The following is a 26394-nucleotide window of genomic DNA, read 5'->3' on the forward strand; positions in this document are numbered from 1 at the left end:
GAACAGTGGGAGGCTCCTCCGACCAGCCCCTTTGCACCCTTTAACCGTAGATACATTCGTTACAAAAACGATTTGATACCAACATATGACGTTCAGCTATTTTTTTAAGCCAACATTGGCAGTTTCGGTCATGTGGGGTTTTAAAGTCCTCGCACTGGCGAATTCATGACGTCATTTTTGCCACAACAGTGGGCCTTCTGACGTGACGTTTTTGCGGGGAAAGTATGGACAGAATTGTCTGGCTGAATGGACTATACGGTGAGAGCGAATGAAGAAGAGATAAACAGACGGATGGCACACATCACTCTCATCTTGGTGACCTGCTGTACTTTGATTTCTCCGTCTTTCCCTCACCTTCATTTCCTCCAAACCTTTCCTGTCCTCCCTCGAGTGTCTTTCTCATTTTATGGCTTTTTCTCTTCTTCTATCCCTCTCCGGTCGTCTCTCATTTAGTACAGTCAGCATACTGTCCATACTTTCTCCTACTCTTGTTTCAGCTGGTACTGGGCGTAGCTCTATCCCTGTATCCCTCTCTCAGGAAAGGTGGGGTTGCTGGTGCCTACTCTACAGAAATAATCCAGGGTCTTTCAAATTGGTTGGGTTTGTTTTAGGTGACCTGGTCACTTTCCTCCCCATATTTTTGCAATTCTTTTCGCGCCGTGTGAAGATGCAAGAAGACGTCAATGCTCGGCATTCCTTTATATCCTCACCTCTTTCTCTGATCTGTCCATTCCACTCTCCCTCTCTCGCTCTCTCTCTCTCTCCTCATCCTTAAATTCTCAAACGCTGAATCAGCTGCTTGGGAACGGACGCTCCCCCTACCTCTAGGATCCACGCACGAGCCGCCAGCTTTCCCTGGTGAGTATGTGTATGTGTTTGCTAGTAAATGCATATATATATATACAGTATGCACGCAAGTGTGTGTGTGTTTCACTATGTATCCTCCAGTCTGTGTCTTTGCTTCTAATGATGTGCTGTATCTGCGTGTGCGTGTGGATGGAAGAGGAACAATCGTAGGCTGCGTGTCCAACCATCCGGCTCTTGTCAAAGTACTTGTGTGTTAGCATGCAAAGCTAGTACAGTAACTCCACACTGCATCATAGTGAGCTACGACCTGGGGCGTTGTGGAGCTCTTGCGTAAATATGCAAAAACACCCTAACTGGTTGTTTTAAACAATTTTGAGCAATATTTAAACTTTTATTATTTTTTTATTGTGCTCAAACTGATTTTAAAAGTAAGCACAGGGCGTCCCCTATGGTGGCCCCTGACATTGATATTTAGCAATGCTGTGAGGGCCGCAAACCTGCTTGCACTTCTTTTTCTAATTTTACTTTAATGGCTTGAGGACAGGCATTAGCCCCTGGGCTGTCAGTCAGGTTTAAATGTGGAGTAGGCAGAAGCTGGCATAGATCAGGTGACATTAGCAAGGCAGCTGTCGTTGGTCCTCGAAGCTTCATGAAACTCTTCAGTTACGGGACAGGACAGGAATGGTACACCTGCTTCTGAAGTGCTTGTGCGTTGATTGGCATACGAGTCTATTTCCTGGTATCGATGCTATCTATGGTGTTGAGCTGTTGGGGGACGAGGAGGGAGGGTCTTATTGAGCTGGCAGTGACTGGGGGTCATGGGGGTTGATTTTCACCAACCCCAATCTGATCCAGATAAAGACGAGGTGGGTGAAAAGGAAGGAGTTTGATTCATGATGAGGACTTTTAGTTTAATTACGAAGAAGGCAGTGCTGATTCAGATAGAAGAGATGCGATGTTCTTAGCTATTAGCTGTTAGCAACCAATCGCTGAGCTTGGCAGACAGAAAACGCAGCCAGACAGAAATTGAATTTCTAATCAGATTTCGATTCGTTTCTATTAAATTGTGATCGTCTTTAAGTGCATTATTGTTACTTATTTGTAGCTGCTGTTAAGGTCGTTGGCTTTCGAAGGAGTCAATTGAATTAAATACTTATTGGAGAGGAACGAAATGTATGGTTGCTCTACTGTCAAAAAAAAAAGTTCAACAATCTTATAAAATAAATGCTGTCAATGCTGAAGTGTGAAATACACACAGATATGCAAAATGATTCCTTTGAATAGTTTTTTTTCCCAAAAAGGCAAACAATTGCTTGTCTTTATGTGGCACAGATATTAAGATGTCCCTGTGTGGACATAAGACAGACAGTGTTGAAATATGGGACATGTTTAATGTAATGAGGTAAGCTACTTGGATCACATGCATAAATATGTCCTGCTCTGTATGCGTGCCAAGGCTCGGTTCATGCGCCTTTGTATTCTCATCCGCAGCGCATGTACCGTGTAGGCTAGTGTGTTTAAGATAGCATCAAATCACTAATCTTTCTCTCTTTCCATGGTAACTATTAAATCTCTTTTTCATTTTCGGTCTCATCTAAGTAGGGTCAAACGTAATTAAAGCGAGTTGTTCCATATAGGATTTAGCCGTATGGTGTTATAAACCACATGGCACTGTTGGATCTGACACAGTGGTCTGTTCCTCCTCTGACTGCCCTCTGCTGTAATTATCAGTCACATATCATTCACAGCCTCCCATAGGCTTACACACACATATGATTGTTGCACATGCCTTCCCTATCGTTTTAAACTAAAGTAAAAGTCGGTTTTTCTGTAAATGTCTCTTTCACACACTCACACATAGGCCTATGCAAACTAGCTCGCTGCAGATTTGCTTAAGATTTGCTCCTGCGAGGGGCTTCATTAGCGGAGTGACATCAGAGATGGTCTAATTCATTAAATGGGCGAGTCAGCTGGGCGGCATTTGCTTATAAACTGGTATTGATCGAAGTAGGAAGAAGCGAGCAGAGGGGATTTTTAGGTGAAAGACAACACATGCACGTGTTTATCTAGCTATCTAAATATGAACATACCGTAGACTTCAATTGCTTTTTGTGCAAGTGTCCTCTAGACATCCCTGGGGAGGTTTCGGCAGATTTAGTTCACTTTTGGAGACAAGTGTGTCCATAAACAGTGGCTAACACAAACACATTTCGCCAGCTATACTGTAGGGGTATATTATATGCGTTTGTAGTTTTTATATGAAGCTTATTAAAACGAATGATAAACCCTAACCTTAAATGCATAGTCAGTGTTATTTATTAACCCTTGCTGTTTCAAACCTGCGTAACTTTGTCTTTCCAAGAGCACAAAAGGAGAGGTAGAATGGTCAGTAACCTGACTTTCATTGTATGGAAATTTCGCCAAGTGTACAAAAAAGTTAAACAAATTATATCAAAGTAAAACATCAAAGAGAACAGTTTTATTTTTCAGTCGGGTGAACTAAACACTTCTGTATATTAAAATGAAAAATTATAAATACAAAAATATATAAAAATTGCATGAGAGATATTTTTCACATTTTTGTTTTGCACACAGCCAAGCCATAAATGTTTTGCCAATACAAATGAACGCTTATTTGCCATGCCAATAAAGCACTTTAAAATTGAAACTACAACTGTATAGAGAAAAGAACAGAGTAAAATGCTAAGAGACATAGTGTGCCTACAAATGTCAAGGGTCAGAGAGAGCGAAAACGAGCGAGAGAGGGGGCAAAAGAGAGGGAGGAGTAAAGGTAGCAAGTTAATTAGGAGGAGGAGTGTACAGCTTCTATAGGCTGTGCATTATAGATCATCAGAGAGAGAGAGAGAGAGAGAGAGAGAGAGAGAGAGAGAGAGCGAGAGAGATGCAGAAAGGGCAGGTCAGCACTAGGCACATTTAATCCATTCATTTCCAGACATCAGAGGACCAGATAGAGAGCAGCCTTACACTAAACCTAAACTTTCTCACTACACGTGTGCATACTGTAAGTGTGCATGAGGTGTGACAGTAGAGACGGGGCAGAGCAGGGGAGGAGGGAACCAAACGGGAATGTAAGATAGAGAGAAAGTGAGGTAGAGAGAAAGAAAGAGAGAGAGAGAGAGAGAGACTGCAGAGGCAGCACCTGGGACAGTGAGATTGGAAGCTACTTCTTTCTGGTTGCTCTTTATTGTTTTATTCCTCCTTGTGGTGCATTGGCCCATCTGAAGCTGGGGAACTGTACCTGACAGCTACCCGCTAGGTAAGCACCAAATCTCTCTCTCTCTATCTTTCTCTCTCTCTCTCTTATGCTGCAGCTGTACCTCTCTGGCTGACAGTCAAGGTGAATCGTGTGTGGCTGTGCTCTGCGTAGACTAAGTGAAAAACTGCTCTTCCAGTAAAACTAGCACATACAGAGTGCGTGTGTTGTGGGGGTGGGTGTGTGTACAGCACTGCAGTTTTTCAGGGTGAAGAGCAAAAACTGTATGTTTATGATAATAAAAGTGAGAATTACTTGGGGGTGTAAATGCATTTGTCGTATATATACGGACAGATCTTCCTGATGTTCTCATGTGGTGTAATAGCGCAGGTGGGATGTTGAAGTGACAAGATATGTGTAAAACTCCTGACCTGTAATGTCACAGGAACGTACGCCGTTTTTAGGGATATAACTGTTGAAATCAATCACTTTTTGCAGTTATTGTATATTACTTTGCCAGTGTGACAAACTGCAACGCCCTGACATTTGAACAAGATCGTCTTAATTTAGGTGTAAAGTTTTAAAAGCGAAAAAAAAAACACTTTATGTGCAAATATAAATCGTGCTTGTGCATATATTTGCATTGTGCATATAATTAATAATGACCTTTGCTCTTGGCCTTAAAATGTTTTATTTGGATTACAAGGGTGCGAAAGATTTGTCCACGTGCCCACATACCCTGCTTGGTAGACATACTTCTTTATATGCCCATATGAAAAAGAGCAGCTATGGAATGTAAAGAAGTATGTATACCAGGTGTGGGAAAGAACGGGGCAGAGGAACACGAACACATTTTTTTAAAATCTCTTTGAAGAATCATGTTTTTTGTAGTTTCAAATCGCATTTTTGCAATGTGTATTTGTGCATGTGTGTTAATAATGTTATGAAGTTTTGGTGTTTTAGCGCAACGTCATTGAAACTTTGTCGAAACGCATTTATAAAAATACGACTTTTTTGGCGACTTCAATTTTCCCGGGTTAATTGCTAGTGTATGCTACTTTTAAATGAGGTATTAGAGGATGAATGATGTAAAGGGTGACGTGATGCAGAAGCTGCAGAAGCGTTTGGGTTTCTATGGAGTAATCAAACTGTGGTCGCCTCATGTTGAAAAGCACACAGACAGCAGTTCAGATGGTGCAGTGAACAAATGCTTACTAATGAATAAAATCAGGGAGGAAGAGAGAGAGAAAGAGAGAGGGCTTTCACATAGCATCAGAGTGATACTGATGAAGCCGGTCATGTGAAATGTCCTCAAATAATTTATAACAAGTTGTTCAGATGACCATTGCATTTTCCATCCAACATTTTTCCAAAATCTTGCGGTCAATAGTATCACAGGAGGTGCTGGACGTGCATGTAATTTTTGTCTAGTTATGGTTAGCCAGATTTCCACTCATTCACGGGGTATAAGTCAACACTACAAAATATGGGTTATGATAACCAAAAAACGACCAGCATGTAATCCATATTGCAACAATGTGGGTTACGTGCAAAATGTAAGTATGCGCATTATGACTACAAAGAAGACTGCATACAGTAAGCAAGTTAAAATCTGGTCGTCGAAATAATATTGCTTAAAATTGCATGTTTAAAACTATAAGAAAGTTACGCGGAAAAAAAACTTAAAAGGTTGTTCTTTGCATTTTCCGTACATGTGTAGTTTATACCGCATCGCATATAATGATATAGATGAAGATATGAATTTACTCATCATCCTCGATTCAGAATTCTTTATATTACTATAAGCATAAACTATACCTTGAATAATGCTGTGAGATTTACATAGGCGTGCACACTTAATAAATGTTTTTTGTTTTTTGACGTAGCCTCCGGCTGTGTCCTGCCTGACCTTTCATTAATAAATGTATACATTATATCATGCGTACACAGAGGAATCAAGTACAGTAGTTGAACTTTCGGATGGACAGGCCCAGCTGTCCTGATTTTGAGTATGTGTATGTGTGTGTAAGCACTACTGAGGGATATTCACTTAGCTGTTAGTAGCAGGACATAGCAGAGTCTGGATGTCTGGGTTCAAACACACACACACATATACACAGTCTGTGGACTGCGTTACGGGAAACTGTGTTATGGTCAGTAGTGGTCAAAACCCGGTAAAGCACGTCCACTGAGACCATCAATCGCATCAGAGAACAGACCGGCTACAGCAAACCCCACTATGTACAGAGCCAGACTTACGTCTTTGTGTGAGTGTCTGTGTATGTACATTGTAGAAGGACAGGGGTGTATATATAATTTGAATATGAGAGGCACCTTAAGGTGCGCATATAGAAATTTGAAAGAAGTGCCGCTATGCCCTGACCGTCACGTTCATTTTGTGGCCCTATGATGGGTCGTGCTTGTAAGACAATGTAACGCAAGAAATCACGGTCACAAAACATGCAAATTCGGAAAGTGGGATAATCATCCTATTAGGGGAAAGCGGAAAGAGACAATGAGTGACCGATATGAAAGCGGGTTAAGAAAATGTACACTATATACATGAATGAATTACTCAAGACTGGGGATTCATGGAACATACAAAAGATAGGTCAAGTTTTGTGGGAATGTGAAATACCATACGAGAGAGAGAGAGAGAGGAAGGGAGAGAGAGATCCTGACTGGATTGATGACGGTGTTCCGGGCAGACATACTGTGGATCTGCCTGGATGGAGAGATGGAGGGGGTTGGGGAGGTGTATTGTTCTGTCACTTTTCCTGTGTCAGCAGGTGGAAGCGTTCATCAGGACATTAAATATGCAACAATGCTGACTGAGCCAGTGAGCCGAGACAGCCAAAGCCCAGCACTGAGGGGACCGTAGGGGCCAAGGGGCCCACTAGAATCCCAACACACTTATTGGCTTTGGCTTAAACCCAGTCTAAATACAGGACAAACCCACCACAAACACTTTGTCTCTGCTAGGTTTTCAACGACAGGCGATTTGTCCGTCCACACAGAATGGGAAACAACTGCGCGACGTGATACAACGAAAAACAGAAGATGTTTGATGTTTAATGTGCAGTCATGATGAGCGAGACTCACGGGGGGCGGGACTAATCAATTGAAAGCAGTAATTTGTAAAAAAAATTGGCTACACTCTTAAAAGTATTAGTGCCATACACTAATATATATAGGTGCTTCATGATGCCATTGAAGAACCATTTTTGACTGAAAGGTTCTTTAGGGAAACATAAATGGTTCCTCTATGGCATTGATGTAAAGAACCAACCTGATCTCACGAATTTCCGTGTTATGGTCACGGGGTGTTTTGCCATTCGTCTGTGTCATTGTCGCGGATCTCCGCATTTTTCTGTGTCCATACCACAGACTTTCTTCTCCGTGTCAGTTTCACGTATAGGTTACTCAATTGTTTTTCCTATTTTCTTACCATTGTCACTTGGGTTTGGGGTTAGAACGACTTCCTGTTACATAAAATGACATCCAAACCCAACTCTAACCCTAACGGCACATTCACACGGGGCGAAAGCGTTAACGCTTGACGGAAGGCTTGTCTGAAGCGTGGCCAACAGCCAATCACAGTGGCCGCAGCACATGTTCCACTCGTCCATAAAAGTAATTGGCTGGCTCTGCCTAGGTTATTTGTATAGGGAAATCTGATTGGCTGACGCTCGCATTGCCGTTTGAAAAGTTGAGAAATGTTCAACTTCTGCCGTGAGCATCGGCAGTGACGCGGCGCTGACGGATCCAAAATTCAGTTCGCCAACGCTTGACATCACCCATTAAAAGTGAATGGGAAGCGTCAACGCTTACGCCCCTTGTGAATGCGCCATAACGTCAGGCGGAAATTGTTTAAAAATCAGAGAAAAAAATAATATAAACCAATACTGCCCTACAAAGCCAAAACGAAGTAACTACGAATTTGATCAAAATTGAGTTAAGGGTTGAAATGGCCTTTGTGAGATCTGTTGTGTCTTGTGACAAAGTCTCCTGGTTCAATTTTGTTCTCTTTCAGAGAAACGTGTGTGCCAAAATTGCAGTAACATGTTTGACTGGCTGGTGTAAAAACTTTTAGGGCATTTTTCTGTTTCAGTGTTTGCATAGTTACTGCACTTTGTAGGGCAGAATAGTTAAAGTGACATCCTAACCCAAACCTCAAATCTGACCCCAAACCCAAGCGACAATGGTTTAAAAATAGGAAAAACAGTTGAGTAACCAATACGTGAAACTGACACGGAAAGAAAGTCTGTGGTACGGATACAGAAAAATGCGTAGATCTGTGACAATGACACGGATAAATGAGCAAAATATTCCGTGACTATACCACAGATCTTTGTGAGATCATGTTGGAAGAACGATTTGTAGCACCTTTATTTTTCAAGAGTGTACTTTAAGACGAAACATATAAGGACAGGAAATATGGGAGGGTAAACGAATTTAGAACCCACATTGGCCAAATGAGCACCAATTATGTGTTAAATCAAGTTAAACCATATAGAAACATGCATATACACACATTCTGTAAAGATGGAGACAAGAAGTACATCAAGTATGAAATAATAAAAGAAATAAAAATGAAGGGAAGAAATGAAACCTAATAAAGAGAAAAGAGAATGAAACTGCCTGAGGAAAAGCCCTAGAGTATGTGAGTCAACCACTAAAGCAATGGCGCCGAACTAAAACAGATTCAAATAATTCAAATTAAATCAAGTCATTAAATAAATAGTGTGTAATGACATTACAATAGATCCGAGAGCTGTAATATCCCACAGTAAAAGAGCAAACACGCATTGACCTCACAGCAACGAGTTGTAAATTATCCCCATGCACGGTAATCGTTCCATACAATACAAAAATTTCCAAGAATGATTCACTTGTCACGTGTGGCAGGCGGGACAGCTGAGAGGAATGACGGCGGGAATAAAGAAATATTTCCGGGGAGGTTTGGGGATTTGTTAAATCATAAATCGATGTCTGATTTGCGAGATTATGAAAAATACGCCGGCTGATGGTGTCAGGTCGAGAGCGGTGATTGAGTGCAATGCGGTCTGGGAGTGATGTGGTGGTGACTGCGAGGAGGCAGATAAATCAAGGACAGTTTATCAAGGAGGCAATAAGGAGGCAGGTTACAGAGCATAACATTATTAGTCTTCCCAACATAACCGTACTGAAGGGTTAGCCTCAGCGCTGGCACAGAGCGAAAGAAAAAATTGAAGCTTTTGTGTTTTTGCGAGAGTTTGTCATTCGGAGGCGTATGGACGCCATGTTTGATGGCCTTATGAGCATTCACAATAAATTTATGAACTCTGCAGGCACCCACACTGTATAAAAAATGCAGGAAGATTTAGATTTTTACTATTTTAGGCTGTGACCTGTGATAAGTTGACATAACTTATAAAAACAAGTTGAAATTGTTAAATTAATTTGTTAAGTTGAAGTAACTTATATATGTTGATTTGACAAAAATGCTGCATTTTTACAGTGGAAAATATACAGTTTTATAAAAAAGTTTGTGCACTTATTAAAAATATGCAAATACGTAGCAATCGATCTTGTCATAGGTGGAATTGGGGTCGAAGGTCTTGTGTCGAGAGAGTGTGGAAAAGGCGAGATAGAAGTTGATCCAAATCTTCTGTAACTTTAGTCAACCTTCCTGTCCCATGCTACCGCCTAGAGCTTGTCAAGCTGTCAATCAAACACTACGAGTGTGTCAGTGTGTCAACACCCTCGACTCGTGCAAAAAAAGTGTTTCTGTAAAAATGTTCCCAGGGCAGCGGTATGTATAAACTTATTATGAAGGTCACGATTCAGCTGCAGGGCTTGTGCTTCAAATATGGTGGTTTGGATCATGAAGTTGCTTTGCAAATTAATATAGCCCTAAATAAATGCATATAATGTGTGTCTTCAGTTGCATTACTTCAGTGTGACCGTAAATTTTACAGGCAAAATTATCCAACTCAAGTGACTGTCACAATGTTACACACGCAATATAAACAGCCTTGTGGCAAAGCTCTTTATAATGGGATTAAATTGCAGTGTATATTTAGGAATGACCCTTCGAATAGCGTTCGCTTCCTGTAGTGCCCTTCAAGGGTGTAAAAATGCAGTTCGAAAGTCGTTTTTAATGAACAAAAGGTCATTTACATAAACTAAGAGGACAGATCGTGCCAACATTTGTGACATTTTTACAAAGCAAGATTGATTTGTGATTATGAGGCAATACATGGCCGTGTCCTTTAATGGCATACACACAGCATTGCGTCTCAATGAAGCCTAACAATTCTTTCGTTACGCACACACACACAACTCGTTCATCTGCGACTCGCATGTAACACTTGAACCGAGGATCAATGCGTCGGTAATTTGTTTCAATCAATTAAAGCGACATCTGCTAGCATTTAAACCCCAATAACAGTCAGTCTTTTATCTAACATGCTCTCACTGCAGAAAAACAGAATGAGAGAGAGAAACATGTCCTGTAAATATAATTATGGTGGACCAGAGTATAGCTGAATATCACAGATGGGTGTGTTATTATGGGCTGTAATTTTTCTTTTAGCTGAGCTTAGGGCTTTCTATGTGAGAAGTTCACCTTGTGACATCATAATTGCTTTTTCCCATCACTCCAGTCCATGAAAGAGGTTAACGTTTTATAACACTAGCGATGGCAGCACTTTAAAAAGGGATATCAAATCAACATATATTTTTATGTTATTTTAACTTAAATTAAGTTAAACAAGCTCAGCTACTACCTACTAGGGGTGTGACGGATCACAAAACTCACAAAACATTACGGTTTTTGAGGCACGGATCGGATCATTTTTCGGATCAGCAAAAAAAGAGTTTCGGAAAAGTCGAATAAAAAATAAAGAAATTACAAACATTTATAAAAAGAACAAAGTTGCACATTGAGTAAGGTCTAAAATCAGCATTAGGTACAGAAATCGAATTAAATGAATAATAACACTGTATTTATTGTACACATTAAATAATATATATTTTTTAGAGCCACAGAAGTGATTTCTCTTTGTCTTGGGTTGTTTGATTAACATTAATGACACAGACTTAAGTAGGTTAATTTAGGTTACTGTCTCTTTAAGAACAAATAAGCACATACTGGATTCTGACTCTATAATTCACTGAGACATAAACAAATGTTTTTATTAGAAAAAGAATACTGTGAGATCATTTTGTTTGTATGTGCCTTGTCAAGAACAGAAAGATTTTATGTTGGCTTACTTTTTGAAACGCGTCTCTCCGTATATGCACTACTGTGGGCACTTAAACGCGTGCACACACACTTTAGCGCCTTTTTGCGGTTACATTTTTTAAATCACTTAAATGTTAACATTTGCAATCCTTAGAAACACGTGCAAATGATAAACTTTCCCTACATAAATTTGCATATTAATCCGCGAATTGCATGCGAGCCGAACCGCAGGTCGTAAGTTAAACAAGCTCGGCTACTACCTACTAGGGGTGTGACGGATCACAAAACTCACAAAACATTACGGTTTTTGAGGCACGGATCGGATCATTTTTCGGATCAGGAAAAAAACAGTTTGGGAAAATCGAATAAAAAAATAAAGATATTACAAACATTTATAAAAAGAACAAAGTTGCACATTGAGTAAGGTCTAAAATTAGCATTAGGTACAGAAATAGAATTAAATGAATAATAACACTGTATTTATTGTACATATTAAATATTTTTTTTAGAGCCACAGAAGTGATTTTCTCTTTGTTTTGCTTGTTTGATTAACATTAATGACACAGACACAGTAGGTTAATTGAGGTTACTGTCTCTTTAAGAACAAATAAGCACATACTGGATTCTGACTCTATAATTCACTGAGACATAAACAAATGTTTTTATTAGAAAAAGAATACTGTGAGATCATTTTGTTTGTATGTGCCCTGTCAAGAACAGAAAGATTTTATGTTGGCTTACTTTTTGAAACGCGTTTCTCCGTATATGCACTGCTGAGGGCACTTAAACGCGTGCACACACAGTTTAGCGCCTTTTTGCAGTTTTTTTTTTTTTTAAATCACTTAAATGTTAACATTTGCAATCCTATTTAAATTTGCATATTAATCCGCGAATTGCATGCAAGCTGAACCGCAGTTCGTGATCCGTACGGATCAACAGCGATCTGTCACAGCACTACTACCTACTCAGTCAAGTCAAATAGTAGGTTGAATTGACTTGCATAACCAAGTTGTTTTAACTTCATGCTGCATTTTTTTACGCGCATGCTAAAAATTTTGCAGACCTTACAGTATGAGCTGCATTCTGCCAAAAGGTACAGTGAGTCCGGCTCTAACAAACTTCTCCCAAAGCAATATTTTCCCCAAAAAATCTGCATGTAGAATAATTAAAATTCACTCAAGCTGTAAACCAGGAGGAAGTAATTAAAAGAAGAAGGGCGCTCCGTTGCAGTGTTCAGTGTCAGTGATGGGAAAACATAAATTCCCTGTATTTTTTCCTTTCTCTATTCTCATAGGAAATGGGAATCATTCCCTGCAGACTGCATGCTGCAATGTAGCTCAGCCTTGGGCATCTTCTTCCTAATTGAAATGTGCACGTAGTACACGACCACTGCAAATGTATCACATTCAGTAACTACGCCGTTATTACATATTAATAACTGTGTTATTGACCTATTAATAGAATTGAGTTTAAAATGGTGTAGATCTTCAGAGTTGTGGGTGTGTAAGAATGATAAAAAGCCCCTGCAGTGGTCTATCCTCTCTCTCCCAGGACACTCGTGCCTGCAGAGTCAAATTCACTACCTGAGAGCCCAACGCACATTCAGCAATACTGGCCACCATAAAAAACACATTGTATATTGTTAGCGCTACCAGCAGGGACAAAGGAAATATTTATGGTCTGAATTAAAAGTAAACATAGGGTGTAAAAATGAACTCATGGGACAAATACATAAAATTTTGTGTGGGGGATATACAGCCTACATTAAGTATATAACATATTAGTATAATAGAGACAGAGTGTAATAAAAGCATAATTATTTTGGATGAATTTTGCTCAAAATATCAAACACATTAGATTTTCTCCAAATATATTAAATCTCAATCTAAAAATAAAAAAGTAAAGTGTGTCAGCTTCAGTTGCTCAAAAACTTTTACAGAGGCAACTAGTGTGACCTCCCTTAAACCGACGGCAAACTTGAAAAAAGGTTAGGGCTAAATTTGTGTGGTGTATTCTAGTCTTAAATGGGTCACATTTAAACATAACCATCTACCATTATGTAATCATTATAATAATATGAATTTGTTGACTCTTATCGAATGACAATAATGAAGCCATTTAAATCTCAACAATGACAAATGTCCCACTTGTATTTACTAATTGGGAGCAACAAAAGTGTGAGACTTTCAGAACAGCTGCACAGGTTAGCAAGGCTGTAGTTACACATATACATGCATGATTTACCCACAGTTTGCACCGGCCACTTAAGTACACATATATTTCAGGAGCAGAATCAGGAAAGCCTAGTTAACATTCCAACAGGGAGAGAGAGAGAGAGAGAGAGAGAGAGAGAGAGAGTGATAGAACGCAGGCCAACAAGGAAGGACATTCGGGAAAAGGGCAGCATAAGAGAGGTAAAAGAGAGACAGGGTAAGATGATCCCAAATACGCTTTAGTATGGACAGATTTGAAGTGATGTGTGCACACTGATCTGTATACCGTATTCATTACATGCACAGCAGAGTTTCACATAATGACTACAGCTGCGATCATTGACCTTATTGCATTTGCAGTAGAGCGCAACATTGGCTGACCAATTCTTTAGTGAAAATATTTTTCTCATTCATTTTCTCAGTAGGGATTTTAAAAAAAAAATCTTCAATCAAGAGTCGTGATCCGAACCAACCAGCTCTGACGTGAATCACATTACTACAAGTCGATTTACTGTAAAACATAAAACTCATTCTGAACTACTCGTCTATTAAGCATAGTGAATAACTGCAGTACATACATACTACATATGAAATAATATTAAATGATTCAAATTTATTTTTCTAGTTTTGCAAAATTTTCAAATAAATAAGTTGGGGAGAACCGGGCCAAGGTAACGCGGGACGAAAGTAACAAATCGATTTTCTCCGAGCCCTGATAACATTTGCATCCCAAACTACGACAGCATCTTAGGCACACAACCTCTGACAGACATGACAAATATCACGTTACTCACAGTTTTCCGCGTGTAGATTCAGAAAGGTGTTTTCAACCATGATAAGTAAATTCCTAAAGTGGTCATTTTGTTCTTATAAAGCATTGTGTTTCTAATTTCTTGTGTTACCGTACTGATCAATCTACAGGGGCCGGTTGCACCAGCTGTGCGTAAGTTTCAACGTAGCTTAGTTACAACGTAAATGGGCACTAAGTTACAACTTACGCACTACTAAATGTTTTTGCGTTGCACCATTAAACTTAGTTTAAACGTAACAATACGTTGTAACTAAATATTTACGGAAGCCTCTGTCCATGAATAACGCTTGGAATAAGATGTCAGACAGATTATATTACATTGATGAGCTCGTATAAATTATGAAGAGCCACAAGTTCGTCAACGAGTTTTCAAGAACTGTTTAATTTTCTATGTATCTATCAATTAAAATAAGATTTAAAATTTCTTCCTGTTTATTTTCTCGTCCATGTGTGGAATAGATATTTTAATTAAAAGTGTAATGTTTTGAATTCGATAACGTTTGCTTTAACGTCTTTTTAACTTTCAGTTTAGGCGAGACAAGAATGAGTTTGAAATTACGTACTGTTCAGACTATTTTTCTGTTTACCCATTATAAGGCTTGTGATTGGGTTAAGAAAAATAGATGTCATTCTATGCGACAACGCAATAGAGACAGAGCGCAGCGCGTCACAACCTGAAAACCACGCCCACCGGGGGGGAAAGCAACAGTCTCCATTGACTTTGTATTGCAAAAGGCCGCCTCCTTGTCATTTCTGGCTTATAACAAAAAACTGAATAATGCCTAAAAGCTGCTTTGGGACAATATGTACAGCTAACAAGCAAAAGAACACAGAAATACGTTTTTATAAGCTGTCGAGCCGTAAAACCCAGTCTTTAAGGAGAATAAAGTGGATCGCCGATTACGTTTCCCCCTATTGGACGCAGTTTTACTAATAGAAGTACTATGAAAAGTTGCCTGTTTCCATTTCTGTGTCTAAACGCTCGTTTTTTGAAGTCGACAGCTTATAAAAAATTATTTATTTATTTTTTTGGCGTGTTAGATGTACACCTTGTCACACAGCAGCTTTTAGGTATTATTCTGTTTTTAAGTTTAATCTGTAAATAAGTTTTTATAAGCTGTCGACCCCAAAAAACGAGCGTTTAAAGACACAAAAATGGATAGAGGCAACTTTTCATAGTACTTCTATTAGTAGAACTGCGTCCACTAGGGGGAAACGTAGTCGGCGATCCACTTTATTCTCCTTAAAGGCTGGGTTTTACGGCTCGACAGCTTATAAAAACTTATTTCTGGGTTCTTTGGCTTGTTAGCTGTACATATTGTCACACAGCAGCTTTTAGGCATTATTCAGTTTTTTGTTATAAGCCAGAAATGACAAGGAGGCGGCTTCTCGCAATACAAAGTCAATGGAGACGGTTGGATTGAATTCCCCCCCGGTGGGCGTGGTTTTCAAATTTGCATAACTGCGCTCTGTCTCTATACTTTACGGAGAGCTTACGACCTACTAGCTACGTTCTGCCTTAAGAACAAATGGTGCAACCGAATTAAGTAAAGAGTTAGTTATAAACTAGCTAGTAGTTACTAAGCCTCTAGTTTGGACTTTACGTCCCAGTTTAAGTAAGAACTTGCGAACGACTGGTGCAACCCTACCCTGGTTATTTAGTGATCTAACACATCCTGAAATTTGACTTCTCTGAGTTTTTCAAAATAAAAGTAAATTTGGTTTAAATGTGAGGAGTTCCTGTCGGGTTACTGCCAATACTGATGTATGTTGAAAATTTATATTCTTATAGTCATTATATTCTAATTTGATTTAATGTTATTTACATAATGTTCAAACTGTTGAATTTTTTTTTATTCTCAACAATTTAAGTTTGTACTGTTGATTGCTTTTGAAACATTTGATAAAACTGAAATTTAAAATAAAAATGTAATTTCATTATTTTTTACAAAGATAAATTACAAAATATGTTTGCAGTCACAAAGTAACGAGGTCATAGTCATGTATATTTTATAAAAACAAGTGTAACACAAAAAATATGTCTTGCAGGTGGGGTCGAAAGTAACAATTCACTACTTATGTTTAAAGTGAAATTATACTGAAGTCGTTTTACATTTTTACAAAATTCCACCTGGTATTGATAGACCACACTTCTGAGGTATTAACCACAGCGAAAATATATCTCTGACTATAACATTATCTTTTAAAATTAAGTTTTTCTGAAAAATTTTACTTTTGACCCCTATTGTATATCAATATATACATAAAGTATGAGGAGCTCAGATGCAAAAGCCACTAAACGCCACCTCAGTCAAAAATGAGATAATGATTTAATGCTCTCGGCACATATTATACGTTTTTTTATACTTTAGCTTCAAATCCGCTTAATCCCGGCCTCAGGCCATTCAGAAATACCGTTTTTGGCAGAATCCATTAAGAGTCTGAGAAATGCTTATTTACAATAAAACATGTCAGACGCATTTAGATGGTTTTGCATCTGAGCTCTTCATATATAGTTTAAGAGTTCAGTGAGATTACTACTTACATTTCCATGGTAACATCGATTTCTCTCATTGGTGAATCTCTCTTTAGAAATATGAGGAGGGCAGTTTATCTAGAATTTTGATATATAACATAAAGATGAAATTACACTAGTGACTTACGGCTTTTACAAAAATATATTTCATCACTTAAAAACCATGGAGTCTATTGAAAGGTTTATACATTGTTAAAAATCAATTTCTCTATAGAGAAAATCAATGGGATTTTTATAACTGAAACCCTACTTTTGCGCTCTATGAAGCTTAAAATAGTGTAGATCCATAATAAACGTCTTTATTAAAGTGTTACAACACAAAGTAAAATATATTCATTTACATATAATGATAAAAACTTATCTGAGATTGTGTAAGATGCTTTTGTATGATAATGCTAATGTTATTGTTATATGTGAGGGAAGAAGGGGGTGTAAATTAAGATATCAAAGAGATACTGTATCAAAACATAAATAAATAAAACCAGAATCACAAAGGACAGCATTTCATTATAATATCTGCCCCGTATTTCAATAAATGTGTATTTTCTTATTTTTTTGTGCGTCTTGTTTACAAAACCGTTGAACGCATTTACATATAAATCATTAGTAAATCTCTCAGTACTGAAATTACCCTACTGAATTGAATGCAACAATTTATGCAAAAATGATTTACTCACAAATCCTGTGTGACTTTAACTATGTGACTTTTTAGAAAACACGCACTCACACACACACACACACACACACACACACACACACACACACACACACACACACACACACACACACACACACACACACACAATGCCACCACAGGCCCCTGATCCCATTCTCACTGTCTCACTACTGGACCTGTATTGTGAGTGAATGTGTGTATTTAAAGCTTCCTGTGTTGTGTTTCCACTGCTTAAAATAACTTGTGGATAGAGGTGGGGAGGCATGTTTCACAATATATTTCACAAGGAAATCAAAGGTTTTGCATGTAGTACGTAAATGTTTTATTAAAATAGCCAATGAACAGTTACATCATACAGTGAGTGGAAAGCCACCGTAAGGATAGTGTTCAACTAGCTCTGGCACGATTTACTTAACATAATCTGCAAAAGTCGTTCATAGCCATGTTAACTCTGGTATTTCGCTCGATGGGTTTATACGTGTATTTTACAGCAGAGATTCGATGCGGCTGATCCGGTGCATAAAGCACATCATATCCAAATGTTATGTGTGATTGGCTTACGTTTAGACCAATGATTTTAAACTTCAGACAAGCCCCTCCCACGAGAAGGAAAACGATTGTCAATTATGCGCAGCCAGACTCTGTCTATGAAGCGAAGCAAAATAGCAGAGGATGGTATTACCAGGCTAACACATAGATAACTAACAGGCAGATTAAAAACATAAAAAAATCCAAATAAATTTTGTGTGTCTTAAAGTCTATATTTAAGAATAATAAAGAAAAGAGGGTATTCAGGCAGTTTTTAGGCTTTTTGATTAATTTATGGCATTGTTATCTTGATGTATGTGTGTTCACTGATAGCGAAATAGATCTGCCTGACATTTTTTCCTTCCTGGCCCCTTTAACATCCATATTTCTATTGAATTTAAAATTAAGCATTTTAGGCAAATGCTTTTATCAAGTTATGCATTTTTATCAGTATATGTGTTCCTGGGATCGAACCCGTGACCTTGGGGTTTGACGTCCTAACTATAATCAAGGGCATTAAGATGTGTTTGAATACAGTATACACAAGTATTCGGCATGGTCAATAACAGTGCATAACAGCGCTCCCTTCAGCAGCCATGTCACTCTTTTACAGTTTTTTTTTTACAGATTTTAACACACTATTTCGCATTCATGGCTAACCCTCTTGAAAAAAAAATGGACAGATGCAATAAAAAACAGTACAAGAAAATAACAGCGCTACAAACTAGAGTGAATGTGAACTTCCAAGCTATCACAATTTAGATGTTTCACTTTGAAAGAAAAATGACACAGCTCTAAGTTAAAACCTCTATTAACCAAAATTACAGTGACCTACGGGTAATAAAAACTTCAGACCCCCCCTACAGTAACACAGAGGAGCAAATGATCTAGACAACCACTGTTTCACAATCAGCTGAGAGGTAAAAAAAGAAAGATAGAGAGAGCGGGGGGAGTAGAAAGAAATAAAAACCAGAATAGCTAAATCTAAATTGCTATTGATTTTCTTAAAAGGTGTTACCATTAGATTAAAAGGTTAAGAAATAAAACCGCTCCGGGGATTACACCATTCTGAAATTAAATCAAAGATTTGCAAAAAAAAGATGCACGTAATCTTAAAGTAACCAAAACAGGATAAAACAACGTTGAATCAGATATAACTATCTAAGAACTATCGTGCCCATTTAAGGGCATATCTGAACAAGTTCCTGTAGCTTAATCGGCAAAATATTGCATCAACAAAAGTTCATGCTGATAAAACGTATACCTTAAGTCGCTTCAGTTAGTGCTGTCTGGCAAAGGCAAATGTAATGTTATGAATTAACTACTTCAATTGTGTTATAATAAAAAAAATTATTCAGACGCATGGCCTGGTGGATCACCTGCATGCGCTAATGCGCAAATTTGTGTGATAGGCCCGAGTTCGACTTGGGTTATTTCATGATCCGCCCCCAATATGCGACACGAAGTTCATAGAACAGCGAATAAACTTTCTGACACTTTGTCCTGATAAACTTGAGTCAAACAGCCAAACATAAGGTCTAGCGGTACTATAGCGGTCTGAATCAGCCAATCAGGGGCGGAAATAGTGCTGAGTAAGGGCCTGGGCCAGCGCTCACGTCCGAATGCAGAGGCGAGGAGAGAAGTCAGCACTGCAAACACACTGCAGCACCTCTATCCACATCCTCTGCCTTATCTGAGGACACCTCCAAAACTCTAGCCCCGGGCCGTTGCGCAAAGCCGGGCCCAAAGTTCTGGGTTGCAGTTGATAGGTATGCGGTCGTGATTCAGCTCTTTTCGCAGAGATTGGATGTAGTTTATAAAGAGGAAATAAATAAATACTAATTGCTAAAGGCCTGGCTTAATGCACTACAGCAGAGTGAATTAACTCAATTAGTCGACCTGTTAATAAAAGTGTTCACAGAGGCTGCTTGTTGTGGCATCAACGCTGTGTGAATCTGATGGGGTCGGGTCTGCTAAACAACTTCATTACCACAAAAACCTGGAATATATATATCGCTGAGTACAACAACATTCTCTGTCCAGGATGCAAAGTGTATAGCAGGAAAAAAGTCATCTTCTGTTTAGATGCATTGACTTTCTAAACTGTAAAAAAATCGCACTTAACTTGAAGTATTTATTTCAACTTTCTTGATTTGAAGAGTTTCTATATAAAAATATTATGTTTATAATTTATATAAACTCCTCACTAGTCAAGAATGTTTAAATGAATAGTAAATTCAAGGAATTTTTTCAGTGTGTGCTGTAAGATGGGCCACACTAAAGATGCTACAATATGTGACCTTGTCTGTGAAATCCAGATTTAAGTCTGGAAAGTCTGAAAGTTTAATTTCACATTGATTTCAATGTTTGACATTAAAGATATCAAGATTGTATTTTGTAGAAAACAGTAAATCTAAAAAAAAAAATTTTTTGCTGGGTATGGGTCACATATAGTTTTGTTTTATTTTGTATTCTTTTAAAGCGATGTTTAAACATGACAGGGTGCAGTTTGTAACCGTTGCGGTCTTGTAGGGGAGTGTCACTCAGGCAAATGAGAAAAGCTGTGAGCATGTATATGAAGAAAGAAAGAGATTTTGCAAGAAAAGGAAGGGTGAATGAGAAAATACAAAAAAATTAATCATTTGCATAGTTACAATTATACATTTTCAATCATATCTTCTATCTGTAGTGTAACCTACTATTTTAAGTTTTGACTTTAGTTGACATAACAAGTTGAAATTGTTTAACTTAATTTGTTAAAGGCGCCATTGGATCATTTGATCGCAGCAAACGTTTCCCGGACCCCGCACACCTGCCATACCATATGATGGGAAGTAAAGAGAGATCGTTTTAGGGAGGGGAGGAGATTTACGTTTTTGATGAAAGATTATTAGGGACAGTGGCGGTTTGTGACTGCTCATCTGAGGGCCGCAAATTCAATATAAGTGTTCGGAGTGTCATGTGTGTTGCTCGTGTTTTCAAAATATGTGTTTGTTGCGTCGTGTGAACCATGTGCATCACGTGTTTTGTCAAAGTGCCTGCTGCACACGTGTCAAAACCATTTATGATGAAAGAGATGCTCACGTTCACAAAATGCACGCAAGACATTCACTTAACAGTAAACTGTGATTACGCATGAGATTATGTGAGTATCTGGCAAACACGAGCGTCTCTTTTATCATAAACCCTTTAGACGCGTCTGCAGCAGACACTTATTTTGACAAGACACGTGATGCACACAGGATCGCTCGATCCGCAGAACACATACTTGAAATTACGAACCACACGCTGGCTACATACATGTTGTGACAAACTTTGCATCGAGTGCCTTCAAAAAAAGTTATTTGTAAAAAAGAACCACAATATTCCAAAACAAATTACAGTTTTTCATTTTATTTTCATGGCGACTTAAAGAAACATAAAAATATTTGTTGATTTGATATCATTTTTATAGTGAAGCACCAGACCTATTCTGTACACTTAAAGGTGCTAAAAAAATAAAGGTGCTACACTATGCAATTAAAGAACCATTTGGCTGTAGGATATCATAAAAAAATTCATAAAAGGTTATTTTGTAGTGAAAATGTTTTGTTTAAACCATGAAAAGGTGTGAAAGAATGAACCTTTGACTTAATATGGCATCATTGTAAAGAACATTTGTGCAACTTTGTTACATCTTTATTTTTAGGAGTGTACAGGACACACCAAAGCAACAGTAGATCTCTACAAGTCACAATGTGTAAGTTTTAAATAGCAAGAGCACAAAACACGTGCACTCCACCATCCTGATAAGCTAATAAATGTGACATTACTTTATAATAAACCCAGATATACTCTACATCAGTGGTTCTCAAACTGGGGGCCGGGTCCCCCAGGGGCCCCCCGGTTTTATGACATTTTATAAAATACATTATTTATCATAAATTCTGTGTTATACTTTGTATATTAATATGTTTTGTTTAATTAAAATGTTACATTTTAGAATTTTTTTTGTCATAAATTTTCTTGGGGGGGCCGCGAAGGAATGCACCGTACACAAGGGGGGCCGCACGTGGAAAAAGTTTGAGAACCACTGCTCTACATTACAGTTAAATCCATTCAGAGAACTGATGATACATACTGTACAATGTAGCCAGTAAGAATTATTAATATTTGGCAGGTGTGGACGTTGTTTGTCCCTCCAGTACACACTTTACACATTATTTATTTACACATAGAAAATGTTTAATTAAGTCTGTACTTCCTTTTTTGTGTTCTTTCGCAACATAATGCAGAAGCGATTCCTTTTTCTTTAGCTTTACTAAACTCTAGAGACAAACCATCTCATTCTTTCTGTATCTTCGCTGCCTTTATAACTAAACTGATCTGAGACAATAAATCACAATTTACTGTATATTCCACTGTGTGAGATTTCTGCAGTGGTTAAACAAACAAACAAATGGAGCAGCGTCCATGTAGAGACATTGATTTCAGCCCTCCACTTGCATTTATTTTTAATGAGTCGCACGGCCGCAATGAACAGACGTAATTCTAGAGAATGTATATCTTATGTACTTTTAATACTTGCAATGTGACTGTATCATTTAAAAAAAAAACATTAAAATATTCTGTGTGAAATTGTGACCATCCATGAAGTGGTGTCGAACAAGCAGCCCATTCTTGTAATAATCCCATTGAATTCAACACACACTTACACCATAAATACAGGCTTTTCTCTTCAGGCAATCCACGAATTGTGGTAGCCAACTTCCCTAATGGCAAAATGATTAGCTCATGCTAATTTAAAAGGGATCCCTGAGAGGAGCCCGAAGGACAAACATAAAGACCCGAATACAATGAGTTGTCACTGCAAAGACCTGCCTTGTAAAAGCAAAGGCTTTAGAGCAAATAGAGAGAGAGAGAATGAGCGAGAGAGTTTAAGAGGCAACACATGGGTGATTGAGACATAAAAATAGACAAGGCGAAACAAAATAAGGAGCAGAAAGCAAAGTCATCTGGCAAATGGGAGTTTAAAGGGACAGTTCACTGAAAAATTAAAACTTTGTCATTTATTAACCCTCATGCTGCTCCAAACCTGTATACATTTCTTTGTTTTGCTTAATACAAATTAAGATATTTTTAGGAATGTTTTTGTACCAAGCAGATCTGGGGCACCATTGACTTCCATAATACTATGGAAGTGAATGATGCCCCAGATTTGCTTGGTTAATTTTTTTTATTTGAGTTAATTATGATATTTTATGTTTTGGTGAACTATCCCTTTAATTCCAGCAGTGTGCTGCCTTCTGGCTTTGTTAGCTGTATTGGCAGGCTTATGATTTATTTATTTTCTAATATTTGTCCCCAGCCATCATTTACACCTCTGTTCCTCTGTCATCAGATACAGCAGCGGTCACTGGTGCTTAACTTAAATCATTTTCTTTTCCATCACTCTAAATTGTGTCTATTTTTATTGTAGGTTTTGTCTCAACGTCTTAAAGGTGCAGTGTGTAAATTTTAACGCCATCTAGTGGTGAAGTTGCGAATTGCAACCAACGGCTCAGCCCACTGCCCAACCCTCAATTTTAAAATGCACAAAGAAGCTTCGATAGCCACCACCGGACAAACATGTCATCTTCGGAGACAACTTAGTAAAAAAGTTTGTCCGTTAAGGGCTTCTGTAGAAACATGGCGGCACAAAATGGCGACTTCCATGTAAGGGAACCCTCAGTGTATGTAGATAAAAACTTCTCATTGTAAGGTTATAAAAACATAACGATTCATTATAAAAGGTCTTTATACACCCCTGATAATATAGTTTTGTATATTATTTTGCATTTCTTTCAAGAGATCCTTCTAAAAATTACACACTGCACCTTTAATCCTTGTTAGCATGTGTTGTCTAAATTGGCACAGATTGTAATCTGTTTGTCTTTGTTTTCTGTGCTGCTGCAGGTTAAAAATGTATGTTGCTGCTCCTTGTAAACATCAAGTGGTCGTGCCTCACTGCCATATTTAAAGCTAAAGTGTCAAATTTTTGTGCAACTAGTGACAGCAATGGAAAAGCAGTGTTTTGAAACCACAACAATGTTAAATCTATTAAGGGAAATCAGCCTAGAAATGGTTTGCTTTTGTGGTTTTAGTGTCTATTAGCTTTAACATATTTGCTACTCTACTATTCATTTACTTTTTGCAGATTAAGTTGTGCAGTTTTTTTTCTATTGCGAAAATGAACCGAAACATAGCAATGATTCATAATGCACTTACTCTTTTAATCAAATAAATGTATCCAATAAGATGAATCCCGCTCCTAATAACAGAGAATAGCACGTCCAGATTTTAATAAAAACAAATTGAAACATATTGCGGTCTATAAAAAAAAATAAGCCCATTTCAATATAGGCATTACTTCAACACAGTCTTAATATTTTTTTTTCTTTCTTCCGCAGGTTCCGATCCCGAGCTGTTTCCCCGGCCTAAACTTGGGATTTTGGCACACACATAGGGGTCTTTTTCTAAAATGCTTTGCTAAAGCTGGTAAAATGGAACCAAATCAACTGTTTTATGGATTTGGTCCCCTTCAACCAGCTGTAGCTGTGCATTGATCAGCTGCGACAGATGGAAACGAGCACACGTGCTAACCTTTCCTGTCCCTGCATATTCGCCATTACGTGGATCTAAGCTTACAGTGCACTCCGGCCATGTCCAACTCAGGACCCACCTTTGAATGCATGTTTCTTAAGCACTAATATAATGATTAAAAAGTCATTGTGCTTTTAAAACCCAGGTGAGTATTATATATGTCATGGGATTTATTATACATGAGCTATAATTGTTGATTATGTATTCAACCAAAATCACTATTATTGGAAAGTGGGCTCTTTATGGCCACCGATTGATTTCACGTCTCTCCACTGGATGAACGAGAGGGGGATGAGCTGAGGTGGATGGATGTGGGGAATGAGTGAGGGGGTGCATGTCAAGCTGTTGAATAAGTAAAACGTTTCGTTCGACTTTATCCCTCACTATTTTTTCCTTCTATGCTTGTCGTGATTCTTAATGCACACACCTGATCAATAAAAGCTCATCTTGAAGTTCATAAACTGCTGAAGTGGTTTTTGGAATGAAACAGATTATTCAGCGGGAAATAATGTTGGGAGGGGACTTGATTTTATCTCTTGGGATTTTATAGGATTGAAACATTATGCTACGATGCTACTGGCCAACATTATTTTTGCCATGCCCATATGGCCTCAGCAACATCAACAGAAGAGCTGAAGAAGCTGGAGAAATGTATAAGTTAAACTTTGAGAAAAAAACAAACATTTTATTGTCTTTAGATCAACTTTGAATCGGGTACAAAATGTACATTGTGTTAATGATTCGCCACATGGTGTGCAGTATCAGCGTTTTAATGACCAGCTGGAGGGTGTGTCCTGTGCAGCTGAGACACTTATATTGTATTTTTCAACTGATGGTGCTTGTGCTGTTACGAACGATGTAAACTGTTATGTCCTACACTTGCTTATATTTCTTGTCAGCCTCTGTACAACACTTTGGTGGTTTTGGTTTGTACAAACATTTAAAAGATCATGTGTTCATATGTGTGTGCAAGTTCTTATGCTGTATCTCCAAATGTTTTATGTGTTGATTTGCATCTTGTACAATGAGCATTGAGCAAACACAAAGCGCTCCAATTCAGTCCATGTTTTACACTTTATATGTTCTATATTACATCCAAAAAAATGATATACAAACACATGGTACTTTCTTACAAGTACAAACATAATAGTCATGAGATCCACACAGGTCTAAACATCAAGTGTAGATCCCCTTAGCACACACATCTGAAGTTTTTTAAAATATAAAAAATATTTCCGCTCACAGACGTGTATTTAGAGTATGCATGTTGTGTATTAGTGTAAACATTGTGGTGCTAAAATGTCCAAAAGCTTGTCAAAAGCATCCTGACCTCAATAATCAAAGTCACAGTATCAGAAAACTACAGTAAACTGTAGTAAAATAGATGTGTTTTAACTATACCATTAGAAATATTAAAGTACACAATGTTGAAGTATATCAAAATGTAACAATTACTTTAATGTACTACAGTAGCCTATTACAGTTTAATATATTAAATATTAAAGTATACTACAATATTTACCACACCTTATTAATTCACTATAGTTCATAATATACAAGTGTAGCAATTACTATAATACACTGTATACTACTATAGTAGCCGTCTCTCTTCTCTCTCTGTTACACGTTACATGTAAAACAATTATGCATCATTACATGCAACTAACCCTTAACCAAATCTTAACCCTATAGTAATAAATGTTGTTAATTATTATTTTTATTCATGTATAATTACACTGTAAAACACTATAAAATAAAAT

The 26394-nt window shown here is 37.9% G+C and overlaps 1 long non-coding RNA gene across 1 annotated transcript; it reads left to right on the plus strand.

The window, feature by feature from the left end:
* The first annotated feature begins 29 nt into the window (after window positions 1-29).
* LOC129430693 (uncharacterized) lies at window positions 30-25593 on the plus strand. The gene is made up of 2 exons (XR_008639590.2): window positions 30-858; window positions 24442-25593. It is a non-coding gene; the product is annotated as an uncharacterized lncRNA (long non-coding RNA).
* Window positions 25594-26394: the final 801 nt, after the last annotated feature.

This window comes from Misgurnus anguillicaudatus, chromosome 13 (genome assembly GCF_027580225.2).
Source record: "Misgurnus anguillicaudatus chromosome 13, ASM2758022v2, whole genome shotgun sequence".
NCBI classification, from domain to species: domain Eukaryota; kingdom Metazoa; phylum Chordata; class Actinopteri; order Cypriniformes; family Cobitidae; genus Misgurnus; species Misgurnus anguillicaudatus.